Raw genomic sequence first — 14463 nt, forward strand, 5'->3', positions numbered from 1 at the left:
ACCGCACTGTAGTTTTGATTTGCATTTCTCTAATAATTAGTGATGTTGAGCATCTTTTCATGTGCCTCTTGGCCAACTGTATGTCTTCCTTGGTGAAATGTCTATTTAGGTCTTCTGCCCATTTTCTAACTGGATTGTTTGGTTTTTTGTTATTGAGCTCCATGGGCTTTTTGTGTATTTTGGAGATTAATCCTTTTTCTGTTGTCTCATTTGCAAATATTTTCTCCCATTCTGAGGGCTGTCTTTTTGTCTTGTTTATGGTTTCCTTTGCTGTGCAAAAGCTATTTTTAAGTCCCATTTGTTTATTTTTGTTTTTATTTCTGTTACTCTAGGAGGTGGGTCAAAAAAGATCTTGCTGTGGTTTATGTCAAAGAGTGGTTTTACTAAAAGTTTTTGAGTTTATTTTTGTGTATGGTGTTAAGCAGTGTTCTAATTTCATTCTTTTGCCTGTAGCTGTCGTTTTCCAGCACCACTTATTGAAGAGGCTGTCTTTTCTCCATTGTATATTCTTGCCTCCTTTTTCATAGATTAGCTGCCCATATGTGTATGGGTTTATCTCTGGGCATTACATCCTGTACCATTGATCTATATTTCTGTTTTTGTGCCAGTACTATACTGTCTTGATTACTGTAGCTTTGTGGTATAGTTTGAAGTCAGGGAACCTGATTCCTCCAGCTCCATTTTTCTTTCTCAAGATTGCTTTGGCTATTCAGGGTCTTTTGTGTTTCCATACGAATTGTAAGATTTTTTGTTCTAATTCTGTGCAGAATGCCATTGGTTGTTTGATAAGGATTGCACTGAATCTGTAGATTGCTTTGGGTAGTATAGTCATTTTCACAATATTGATTCTTCTAGTCCACGAACATGGTATATTTCTCCACCTGTTTTTGTCATCTTTGATTTCTTTCACCAGTGTTTTATAGTTTTCTAACTACAAGTCTTTTGTCTCCTTAGGCAGGTTTATTCCTAGGTATTTTATCCTTTTTGTTGCAGTGGTAAATGGGAGTGTTTCCTTAATTTTTCTTTCTGATTTTTCATTGTTGGTGTATAGGAATACCAGAGATTTCTGTGCATTAATTTTGTATTCTGCAACCTTACCAAATTCATTGATTAGTTCTAGTAGTTTTCTGGTGGCATCTTTAGGATTTTCTATGTATAGTATCATGTCATCGGCAAACAGTGACAGTTTTACTTCTTCTTTTCCAATTTGGATTCCTTTTATTTCTTTTTCTTCTCTGATTGCTGTGGCTAGGACTTCCAAAACTATGTTGAATAAGAGTGGCAAGTGTGGACATCCTTGTCTTGTTCCTGATCTTAGTGGAAATGCTTTCAGTTTTTCACCATTGAGAATGATGTTTGTGGTGGGTTTGTCATATATAGCCTTTATTATGTTGAGGTGGGTTCCCTCTATGCCCATTTTCTGGAGAGTTTTTATCATAATTGGGTGCTGAATTTCGTCAAAAGCTCTTACTGCATCTATTGAAATAATCATATGGTTTTTATTCCTTAATTTGTTAATGTGCTGTATCACATTAATTGATTTGTGTATATTGAAGAATCCTTGCATCCCTGAGATAAATCCCACTTGATCATGGTGTATGATCCTTTTAATGTGCTATTGGATTCTGTTTGCTAGTATTTTGTTGAGGATTTTTGCATGTAAATTCATCAGTGATATTGGTGTCTTATTTTCTTTTTTGTGTGTGATATCTTTTTCTGGCTTTGCTTTCAGGGTGATGGTGGCTTTGCAGAATGAATTTGGGACTGTTTCTGACTCTGAAATTTTTTGGAAGAGTTTGAGAAGGATCAGTGTTAGCTCTTCTCTAAATGTTTGATAGAATTCACCCATGAAGCCATCTGTTCCTGGACTTTTGTTTGTTGGAAAGTTTTTAATTATGGTTTTAATTTCATTACTTGTGATAGGTCTGTTTATATTTTCTAATTCTTCCTGGTTCAGTCTTGGAGAATTGTACCTTTCCAAGAATTTGTCCATATCTTCGTGGTTGTCATTTTTATTGGCATATAGTTGTTTGTAGTAATCTCTTATAATTCTTTGTATTTCTGCAGTGTCAGTTGTGATTTCTCCTTTTTCATTTCTAATTTTATTGAAATGCATCTCTCTTGCTTTTTTTCTTGATAAATCTGGCTAAGGTTTTATCAATTTTGTTTATCTTCTCAAAGAACCAGCTTTTAGTTTTATTGATCTTTGCTATTGTTTTCTCATTTCTATTTCATTTATTTCTGCTCTGATCTTTTCTTCTACTGACTTTGAATTTTCTGATTTCTTTTCTTCTACTGACTTTGAATTTTCTTTGTTCTTCTTTCTCTAGTTGTTTAAGTGTAGGGTTAGATTGTTTATTTGAGATTTTTCTTGTTTCTTGAGGTGAGATTGAATTGCTATAAACTTCCCTATTAGAACTGCTTTTGCTGCATCCCACAGGTTGCGGGTCACCATGTTTTTGTTGTCACTTGTTTCTATGTATTTTTTTATTTCTTCTTTGATTTCTTCACTGATTATTTAGTAGTGCACTGTTTAGCTTCCATGTATTTGTGCTTTTTACAGTTCTTTTCCTATAATTGATTTCCAATCTTATAGTGTTGTGGTCAGAAAAGATGCTTGATATGATATCAATTTTCATAAATTTTCCAAGGCTTGATTTGTGACCCAAAACGTGATCTATCTTGAAGAATGTTCCATGTACACTTGAGAAGAAAGTGTATTCTGCCACTTTTGGGTTGAATGTTCTATAAATATCAATTAGATCTATCTGGTCTATTGTGTCATTTAAAGCTTGTGTTTCCTTATTTATTTTCTGTTTGGATGATCTGTTCATTGGTGAACGTGGGGTGTTAAAGTTCCCTACTATTATTGTGTTATTGTCAATTTCTCCTTTCATGGTTGTTAGCATTTGCCTTATGTATTGAGGTGCTCCTATGTTGGGTGCATAAATATTTATAGTTGTTATATCTTTTCTTGGATTGATCCTTTGATCATTATGTGGTGTCCCGTCTTATCTCTTGTAACAGTCTTTATTTTAAAGTCTATTTTATCTGTTAAGAGTATTGCTACTCCAGCTTTCTTTTTTCTTTTTTCTTTTTTTTGTGGTATGTGGGCCTCTCACTGTTGAGGCCTCTCCCGCTGCGGAGCACAGGCTCCAGACAGGCAGGCTCAGCGGCCATGGCTCACGGGCCCAGCTGCTCCACAGCATGTGGGATCTTCCCAGACCGGGGCACGAACCCATGTCCCCTGCATCAGCAGGCGGACTCTCAACCACTGTGGCACAAGGGAAGCCCCTCCAGCTTTCTTTTGATTTCCACTTGCATGGAATATCTTTTTCCATCCCTTCACTGTCAGCCTGTATGAGTCCCTAGGTCTGAAGTGGGTCTCTTGTAGACAGTATATATATGGGTCTTGTTTTTGTATCCATTCAGCATGTCTCTGTCTTTTGGTTGGAGCATTTAATCCATTTACATTCAAGGTTATTATCGATATGTATGTTCCTATTACCATTTTCTTGATTGTTTTGGGTTTTTTTGTAGGTCTTTTCTTTCTCTTATGTTTCCTGCCTAGAGAAGTTCCTTTAGCATTTGTTGTAAAGCTGGTTTGGTGGTGCTGAATTCTCTTAGCTTTTGCTTGTCTGAAAAGCTTTTGACTTCTCCATCAAATCTGAATGAGATCCTTGCTGGGTAGAGTAATCTTGGTTGTAGGTTTTTCTCTTTCATCATTTTAAGTGTATCCTGCCACTCCATTCTGCCCTGCAGAGTTTCCACCGAAAAATCTGCTGATAATCTTATGGGGATTCCTTTGTATATTATGTTTGCTTTTCTCTTGCTGCTTTTAATATTTTTTCTTTGAATTTAATTTTTGTTAGTTTGATTAATATGTGTCTTGGTGTGTTTTTCCTAGGGTTTATCTTGTATGGGACTCTGTGCTTCCTGGACTTGGGTGACTATTTCCTTTCCCATGTTAGGGAAATTTTCCACTATAATCTCTTCAAATATTTTCTCAGACCCTTTCTTTTTCTCTTCTTCTTCTGGGACCTCTATAATTCGAATGTTGGTGCATTTAGTATTGTCCCAGAAGTCTCTGAGATTGTCTTCAAATTTTTTCATTATTTTTTCTTTATTCTGCTCCTTGGTAGTTATTTCCACCATTTTGTCTTCCAGCTCACTTATTCGTTCTCCTGCCTCACTTATTCTGTTAGGTGATTCCTTCTAGTGAATTTTTCATTTCAGTTATTGTGTTGTTCATCGCCGTTTGTTTGTTCTTTAGTTCTTCTGGAGCTTTGTTAAACATTTCTTGTATTTTCTCAATCCATGTTTCCATTCTACTTCTGAGATTCTGGATCATCTTTACTATCATTATTCTGAATTCTTTTTCAGGTAGATTGCCTATTTCCTCTTCACTTATTTGGTCTTGTACATTTTTACCTTGCTCCTTCATCTGTGACATATTTTTTTGCCATCTGAATTTTTTTTTTTTAATGACTGGGATTGTGTTCCTGTTTTACTGGTTGTTTGGCCTGAGGCTTCCAACACTGGAGTTTGTAGGCAGTTGGGTAGAGCTGGGTCTTTGTGCTGAGATGATGACCTCTGTGAGACCTCACTCTGATGAATATTCCCTGGGGTCTGAGGTTCTCTGTTAGTCCAGTGGTTTGGACTCAGAGCTCCCACTGCAGGAGCTTCCACCTGACCCCGGGCTTGCAAACCAAGATCCCACAAGCCATGAGGGGTGGCAAAAAATAAAAAAGAGAACAATAAGTAAAAAATAAAATTATACTAGGAAACTAACAGATATGTTAGAAAGAATGTAAAAATGAAAATATAGATGAATCAATAACCAGAAGGTACATCAGTACCACAATAATAAAAAAGAGGAGTAGGGAAAGGGAAAAAAAAGGTGGGGGGAAGGCCTTGGATGTGGAGAGTGGGACCTAAGCAAGGAGAAGGTTTGGGCAGTGTGCAGTGCCAATGCTCAGGACCCACAGGGCTGGAAAAGGCCCTGGGGGCTGTGAGGGGGGGTGGGCTTAGGCTCAAGGAACAGAAGGGGCCCAGGTGTGCCCCCCCAACCCCTGGTCTCAGAGGGCAGGGGACCTCACCTGGGAGCCCAGCAGGCTTTCTGGGCTCGAGCGGCTGAGACAAAAACCCTCCTCTCCTCTCCTGCTCCTCTGGTCTGGATTCTGGGAGGCCCCCTCCCACCTGCCTCTCCTGATCTCTGCAGTCTCCCTCCTTTGCCCCCAAGGATCCACGTGGCCTGGAGGGGAGTTTGGAGAGCAGGGGATCGGCCTGGGAGCTCAGCAGTCTCCCCATGCCCGAGTGGGTGGGGCAATTGCCCTCTGCTTTTCACCCGCTCCTCCCAGAGACCCCCTCCCACCTGCCTCTCCTGTTCTCCCCTCGGCCTCCTTCCTATGCCCCCAAGGACCCACGTGACCTGGGGGGAGTCTTTGGATTTCAGGGAACCAGCCTGGGAGCTCAGCAGGCTCCCCAGACCCCAGTGGGCCAGGCGATCACCCTCCACTCCTCTCCCACTCTTCCCAGAGGGTCCCTCCCACCTGCCTCTCCTGATCTCCCTGGCCTCAGGGGCACTGATCTTGTCTGGCCTCCACTTCTCCTCCCCTCTCTGTCCCCCTACATCCTACTGGTTCACTCTGGGGTTCCTCCTGTCTCCTTGGGCGTCAGAGTCCCCCACCAGTGGCCGGCAGGCACCCTAGTTGTGGGGAGACGCTAAATCTGTGTTTTTCCACACTGTTATCTTGACATCTCCCCTATCAAGTCATGCTAATTTGAATTAAGAATTAGTCAAAAAATGTATTATTATTATTCAGGATCCATTTGGGGAAACAAAATTCACCATAGAGACATCCAGCTTTCCATTATGATTTATTACAGGATATTGAATATAGTTTTTGTGCTATACAGTAAGACCTTGTAGTTTATCCATTCTATATATAATAGTTTTCATCTGCTAGTCCCAAACTCCCAATCCATCCCGCCCCACCCTCTCTCCCCCTTGGCAACCATAAGTCTGTTCTGCATGTCGTGAGTCTGTTTCTGATTTGTTGATAAGTTCATTTGTGTCATATTTTAGGTTCCACATATAAATGATATCATATGGTATTTGTCTTTCTCTTTCTGACTTACTTCGTTTAGTATGATAATCTCTAGGTCCATCCACGTAGCTGCAAATAGGATTATTTCCTTCTTTTTCATTGCTGAGTAATTTTCCATTGGATATATATACATCTTTATCTAGTCATGTGTCAATGGGCATTTAGGTTGTTTCCGTGTCTTGGCTATTGTAAATAGTGATGCTATGAATATAGGGGTGCATGAATCTTTTTGAATTATAGTTTTGTCTGGATATATGCCCAGGATGGGATTGCAGGACCATATGGCAACTCTAGTTTTAGTTTTTTGAAGAACTTCTGTACTGTTCTCCATAGTGGTTGCACCAATTACATTCCCACCAACAGTGTGGGAGGGTTCCCTTTTCTCAACACCCTCTCCTGCGCTACTTGTAGATTTTTAATGATGGCCATTCTCAACAGAGAGAATTTTAAATGAAGAATTGTTGATGAATATTGGAAGGGCTAGGATAGCAAACAGGAAAAGGAAAGAGGGTTGGAGGGACAAAGCTGACACCAAGGAAAAGTGGCCACCTATGCCCAGTCTTCTCTGGTCTAGAATCAATCAACCCATTCCTGCTACTACTACAGAAACTGACAGCAATTGCCAGCCACTACTACAATATTGGAGTCAGAGGAGGAACCTTTGCTCTTCCTGCTCTCTTCTTATCTCCCAATAGTACATTCTATTAGCAGAACTCATCAGCAAGAGAGCCAGCAAGGAAAACAGAGAAACAAAGCTTGCAGACTTCTAACCTTCTTTAATATACAGAAAAAACACAGAAGAGTGGGAACAGGGGTTGAGGGCAAATAGGCAAATGTCTGGCATAGTAGGTATGCCAGTCAGCGATGAACTCAAGAATATGAAAGTTATAGTTTAAAACAGAAGTGAGAATTTAAACTACATAAAGAATTTCTAGTTTTATTGCATTGTGGTATGGTGTTTCTTTCCTATAGTTTCTATTTTTTTTTTAATAATGAGAATTTTTTGAGTATATGAATTCTTGTACATATATTTTAAAAGAACTAGTATCCTTTGCATCTGGTGTACAAAAGATGAAAATTATACACACATTTATTTATTCTTAATATTCTTATTGCCTTCACCAATAATATTTTTACTTTGTTTAAACTGCTCTTCCATGTAAGCAGAAACATAAATCCCTATTTCCAAAGGAAGCTCTGGTCAATTGGGCAAGGTAGGAGGATGGGAGGAAATTAATCATGAATTGCATAGATGATAGATCTTGGAAGATCTATCAAAGAAACATCAGACTCCTCTTTAAGGCCTGAGTAAACTCCTCTTTGTCTCACCTCTGATTTCAGCCATGGTTAGAATAGACAATTTCTTGAGCCTTCCACTGGTCTCATGCTGACAGTGTCTTGTTCAAATTAAGACCTAGTGTCCCTCTGTCTTTCACTCTCTGCCTGGGCTTCTCTCATTTCACAGAAGCTGGTAGGAGCAACCAGCCTGTGAAACCAGGAGATGCCAAGGTGTTAATGCTCCCAAGGGCATCTCCTAATCAATGGGAGACAGGGCTGATATATAAATAATTCTCCTGGTCTAGCTTCTGTAATGCTAGATTATTTTATTTTTATTTTTATTTTTATTTTTTTTTGCAGTACGTGGACCTCTCACTGTTGTGGCCTCTCCCATTGCAGAGCACAGGCTCCGGATGCACAGGCTCAGCGGCCATGGCTCATGGGCCCAGCCGCTCCGCGGCATGTTGGGATCTTCCCGGACCAGGGCATGGGTCCCCTGCATCAGCAGGCGGACTCTCAACCACTGCCCCACCAGGGAAGCCCTGTGAGTTATTTTTTATGCTCCTCAGAAAGTTCTGGTTTGGCTTGAGCCCCATTTATATTTAATATTTTATTTTGTGGATTTCAATACACCATGTAGAGTTTTTAGCTTCAACTCTTTTTTTGCCATGGTGGTTGTCCTCTTGTTCTCATAATTCTGTGAATGTGGTTGACTTCAAAATTAGCAGGAAGTTTTTATTTATTTATTTATTTATAACTGAAGTATATTTGATTTACAGTGTTGTGTTAGCTTCTGGTGTACAGCAAAGTGATTCAGTTATATATATACATATATATTTTCAGTTTCTTTTCCATTATAGATAGATTATTAAAAGATATTGAATATAGTTCCCTGTGCTATACAGTATCACCTTGTTGTTTGTCTGCTTTACATAAAGTATCATGTATCTGTTAATCCCAAGCTCCTAGTTTATCCCTACCCCACCCTTTCCCCTTTGGTAACCATAAGTTTGTTTTCTATGTCTGTGAGTCTGTTTCTGTTTTATAAATAAGTTCTTTTGTATCATTTTTTTAGATTCTACATATAAATGATATCATATGATATTTGTCTTTCTCTTTCTGACTTACTTCACTTAGTTTGATAATCTCTAGGTCCATCCATGTTGCTGCAAATGGTATTATTTCATTCATTTTTATGGCTGAGTAATATTCTATTATATATATATAATACATTCTATATATTATGTATATTTGTCATATATATACATATATATATATAGAGAGAGAGAGAGAGAGAGAAAGAGGGAGAGAGAGACAACATCTCCTTCAGTCATCTAATTGATGGACACAGGTTTCTTTCATGTCTTGGCTATGAACATTGGTGTGCATGTATCTTTTCGAATTAGAGTTTTCTCTGAAAATTACTGGTAATTTTTTTAACTGCCTTTTTTCCCCCTGAGCTCTAATCTTGATAAAATTTTTAAGTTTTTCAAAGCATTTCTTTAAGCAATTTTTATGAACTCTTAATTTCTTAGACTTTGCAAAACTTGAGATTTGTCCTGTTATCTTTGTGCACAAAAGGCAGCTTATTATTAGTGTAATTTTAAGGTCATAAAAAGTTTTTAAAGTTATATTGCTTTTTGAAAAAGAAAACAGAGTTTTGTTACAGAGGAAAAGCTGAGACCAACTTGCTTTTAATTGCTGTATTCAATATATACTTGACTCCCTACTGATCTACACACCACCACCATCCCTCATTCCTTGCCTGGATTCTTTTTAATTAATTAAAATTAGGTAATTAACTCAATATATATTTACTGCATATTTACTATCTATTAGAAAATACTTTTGGTGGTGGTGCACATAGCAGTGGATCAAAAGTAAAAAATTTCCAGCTTTCCTGGAGCTTAACTTCTAATAGAGGAACAAAAAGACAATTTATAAGATATGTAATATTTTGGATGGTGATAAGTGCTAAGAATACACTTATTAAATTTAAGTATGTTACCAGGATATTTCTAAGTTTAAGTCTCCTTTCATCACTCTATCTTTAAATGCCACTTTTCATTTTAACCCTAAGGTCTTATAAAATCTGGAAACTCAAATCCATTATATTCTCTCCCTAATTTTAAATTTCTGTTCTCTTTTTCTTTATTTCACAAGTATTTTTCAAGAACATCCTTTGAATTATTTATTTTGTTGTCTGCAGTATCAATTAGCGACTTCCAAATTCCAACCATGGTTTAATTTGATTATATTCATTCTCGTGTCTTAAAGTCAACTTTTTTAATAAGAGAAACTCATTCATTCATTCATCCATTCAAAGGATATTTAAAATTTTTGTGCCAGGTGCTAGAGAATGCTAAGATGAAAATACTCAGAGTAATATTCTCTTATATTAACAACAGATAGCAAAATATTTTTAAAGCAATTTTCCTTTTTTACGGTGGTCTAAATCTAATCAAGGGAAGAATATGCATTTTGCAGGTTATATTTCTTTTTTATAGGTTACTTGTTGACATTTTAGGTTTACTTAACCTTGAACAAAAAGATTTCTATTTAGTCTTTGGGTTTGAGGACAGCTAGAATGTAAGGATTAGACTCAGTTCTTCATAACACACTAAGACCGTGGCAGGCTACCCAACTGTTCCTTGAAACTGGAGGGCAGTTGAGTCCTTAGTGGGCAGAGTTTCTGGCTTTGGTTAAATTATATGTATTCATTTATTTGTTCATTTATTTTATTTGTCTGTTTACTTGTTCATCCAACCAGGTTTTTTAGCGGAATCCAATTTGAATAAAAAGAGAAAGAGCTGCTAAAGGCTTATGAAGCTGCTTATGGGCATTTGAAGTACATGGAACGTGGGAACTAGTGGAAACTTAGGCTGTACATTTTGCTTGCGTTTCTATCTTTACAAATGGACATTCGCTTAGAGGAAGTTTGTGATGCTGGCACATAAGGAGGAACAACCTGAATCTTAAATAGTCTAAATGATGAAACAATTAAGTGAGAAAAATGGAGAAGGCTCTGAATAAAAACCAGTTCTTAGTCCTGACCCATTAGAAAAGAGTTTTGAAAATATTTCTTTCTGAACCAGAATACTGGTTTCTTATATCACAGTGGGATTGCATTGAGTATGAATTCTTTTTCAGGTAGTTTCCTAGCTATAGTAAGATTCTATAGCTTATTGGTCCTTCATATTTCTAAATGAGAAATTTCCCATAGTCTAAGTTATGGAACTTCAAACCATTTTCCATCATTTCAGTATGAAAAATGTCAAATATAAAGATTGAAAGACTCTTCACACACAACTACTAATGCCTGTGAGCCTAGAGCCCATGCTCCTCAACAAAGAGAGACCACCACAATGAGGGGCCCGCACACCACATGGAAGAGTGGCCTCTACTCGCTGCAAATAGAGAAAGGCTGCTCGCAGCAACGAAGACCCAACACAGCCAAAAATAAATAAATAAATTTATTTTAAAATAAATAAATAAATAAATAAAAGATTGAAAGACTCATAGTAAATAGTAAACTTTGCTATATGTTTGAAATTACTTGTTTTATCACATTTATAATCATTTGTCATCCCTTTAGCTACTCATTTTACTTTTTAAGAATTGCAGATGTTTTTCTTCCTAAATACTTTAGCATCCATATCGTTAACTAGAGTTCAACATTTTTGCAGTTTTTCATGTAAAATTTATATAAAAAGAAATACACAAATCTTGTATGTTTGGTGGGTTTTGACAAATGCTATGTAACAAATCTCTATCAAGATATAGAATGTTACTATCACAAAGTTCTTTCATGGACTTCTCAAATTCTCCCCTAAGTTCTCAGAATCAAAAACTGTTCTTATTTTATTCCATCATAGATTAGTTTTGCTTGTTTTAGAACTCCAAATAAATAGAACCACACAGTACATATTCTTTTTTGTAAGACTTTTCCTACTCAGCATAATATTTTGATCTTCATCCATGTCATTCATTTCAATAGTTTGTTTGTTTTTATTGGTGAGTTATAGTCCATTGTATAAATATATCACAGTTGATTTATGTTTCCATTCATTTATGGACATCTGATTGTTTCCAAGTTTTGGCTATTTTGAATAAAACTGTAATTTTATTTAATAATATTTTATTAAGTATTTTGGGGAATTTAAGTGTAACATTTTTGTATCTATGTCCATGAGGGATATTTGTCTGTAATTCTTTTTTGGTAATATTTTTTGTGAGATATCAATATTAGGATTATGCTGACTTCATAAAATGAGTTAGCAAATATTCCCTCTTCCTCTTATTTCTGTAAGCCTTTGTGTAAATTTGGTGCTATTTTTCCTTATATTTCGATAGAATTCACAAATGAAATCACTTGGGCCTGGTGTTTTCCCTGTGGAAAGTCTTTTGGTGATGGATTTGACTTATCTGTTAATTGTAAAACATTTCAGATTTTCAATTTAATTTAATGTCAGTTTTGGTAAGCTGTTCCTCTTTGCCCCCAGGATTTATCTATTCCATCTAGGTTGTCAATAAATTGGGGGCATAAAGTTGATCATAATATTGTTTTATTATCCTTTTAATAGCTTTAGGATAAGCAGTGATAGCAGTACTTTTGTTCCTCTTATTGGTGATTCGTGTTATTTATTTATTTTTATCAGTCTAACTAAGGACTTATTATTTTGTTGATCTTCTAAAAAATGCAAGTTTTGTCCTTACTAATTTCTCTATTGCTTATCTGTTTTTTTATTTCATTAATATCTGCTGTTAACTTGATCATTTCCTTCATTTTACTTACTTTGCCTTTAATTTCCTCTGTTTCTGTCCTCTTTTGGATTTTTGAATATTTTCAGAATTGCAATTTAATTTATCTGTTGGCTTTTTAATTATACCACTTTGCATATTTTTTAGTAGTTGCTGTAGGTATTAAAATATACATCTTTAAATTTTCACAGTGAACTTAGAGTTAATATTGTGTCATTTCACATAAAATGCAGAACTTTACAATTGTCTGTAGGTTTATATAATATCCCTCACTTTAATGCTCTCATGGATATAACATTTTATTTCTATATACATTATAAACTCCATGAGACAATGTAGTAATTTTTGCTTTAAACCATCATATGAATTTTAAAGTAATTTAGAGAAAAAGAGAATAGTCATTTATCTTTATATTTGCCATTTTCAGTATTCTTTATTCTTCCTGAGGATATGAGCTTCCAGTGAGGTATCTCTTCAGCCTCAGAACTGCCTTTGGCAATTCTTTTAATTTATGTCTGCTGGCAACAAATTCTCTTATATTCTTTTTAGCTGAAGATATATTTCCCTACATTCTAGAGGGACATTATTGCTAGATATAGAATTCCTGGTTGATAGTTTTTGTTTCTTTGATATTTTCTTTCATCACCTTAATGATCACCTTAATGATATTTTCCCACTGTCTTCTGGGTTCCAAGTGTTCTGATAAGTAAATGGTATAATGATTTATTTTTTCTCTCTGTATGTAATGTTTCATTTTTCTTTGACTACTTTCAATTTTTTCTCTTTTTCTTTGGTTTTGTGCAGTTTTATTTTAATATATCTAAGTATAATTCTCTTCATATTTTTCCTGCTTGGGAATTGCTGAGGTTCTTAAATTTTTTGGTTTTTGTCTTTACCAAATTTTGAAAAAAAATCACTGTTATTTCTTTAAAATATATTATGTTCCATTCTATATTCTTCTGAGACTTCAATTACATGTATAAACAAATATTTTGATATTATTCCATAATATCAAAAAAAGTTCTGTTAATTTATTTTTAAATGTTTATTTTTTCTATTCTGTAGATTGGATAATTCCTATTGATCTACCTTCAAGTTCACTCAATATTTCTTCTGTCGTCTCCATTCTCCTGCTAAACTTACTCAGTACATTTTATATATCAGATATTTATAAATAAATTATTTTCAGCTCTAGAATTTCCCTTTTTTTTGCATGGCTTATATTTCTCTGCTGAGATTTCCTATATTTTCATTCATTGCAACCATATTTATACGTGATCAGAAGCATACTAACTGCTTTAAAATCTCTATCTGCTAATTTCATACCTAAATTATGTCAAGGTTGGTCAATGTTGGTTGTCGTTTGTCTACAGAATTTGTCAAGTATTTCTGTTTCTTTTTATGTCGACTAAATTTGATTGCATTCTGACATTAATTGCCATGTTGCAGAAACTCTGGATTCTCTTTTATTCCACCCAAGAGTGTTGATATTTTGATTTTAGCAGGAATTAAATTTGTTGTAGTGGAAATATAAATGTTTTTTCTTGGGCAACAGTTTAAATATCAGTTAAGTTTTAGCTGTTTTCTTTTTTTTTTTTTCCTTGTCTGTGCTATTTTGGGTTTGCTTTATGCATGCATGGTTCAAGACTCAGGCTGAAAATGTGAGCCAAGTTTACCACAGAACCTGGGCCCTTTCTACCACACTATCTTTCTTTTTTCTAACATGCCCACCTCACTCTCCAGCAGCTATGGGTTCCCTTAATTCTATCCTCTGGACCTTCAAGGACAAATAAAGTATGAGTTTTCTATTCAACTTCAGCTTGTTTTTAGGCCAAAATTCATAAAACAGAAAATTTAATCCATGTGAGTCCCTTTTTCTAAGTGTATGGCCCACTCTACAATCTGTATACATTTTTCACATTTTTTCAAGTTGTCGGGTTTTGTATTTGTGTAGAGTTGAAGTTGACATATTTCAGGATGTCAGTCTGATGAGAGTATGCTTAGCCTTTCAGGAACGCTAATTCACTTCAAACTATTTTGATCTTACATGTGATCAACTAAACAATGATGAGCTTGAACATTTTTTGTAACATCTTTATTAAGATGTAATTTATATATCACAAAATTCACCCTTTTAAAGTGTAAGCTTCAAGGTTTTTAGTATATTCACAGAGTTATGTAAGAATCACCACTATCCAATTTTAGAACATTTTCATCACTTGAAAAAGAAACCCTGCACCCAATAGCAGCCATTCTCCATTCATCTTCCCTCTAGCCCTTAGAAACCACTAAACTACTACCTAACTGTATAAGA

This window comes from Globicephala melas, chromosome 1, assembly GCF_963455315.2.
Source record: "Globicephala melas chromosome 1, mGloMel1.2, whole genome shotgun sequence".
In the NCBI taxonomy this organism is placed as follows: Eukaryota; Metazoa; Chordata; class Mammalia; order Artiodactyla; family Delphinidae; genus Globicephala; species Globicephala melas.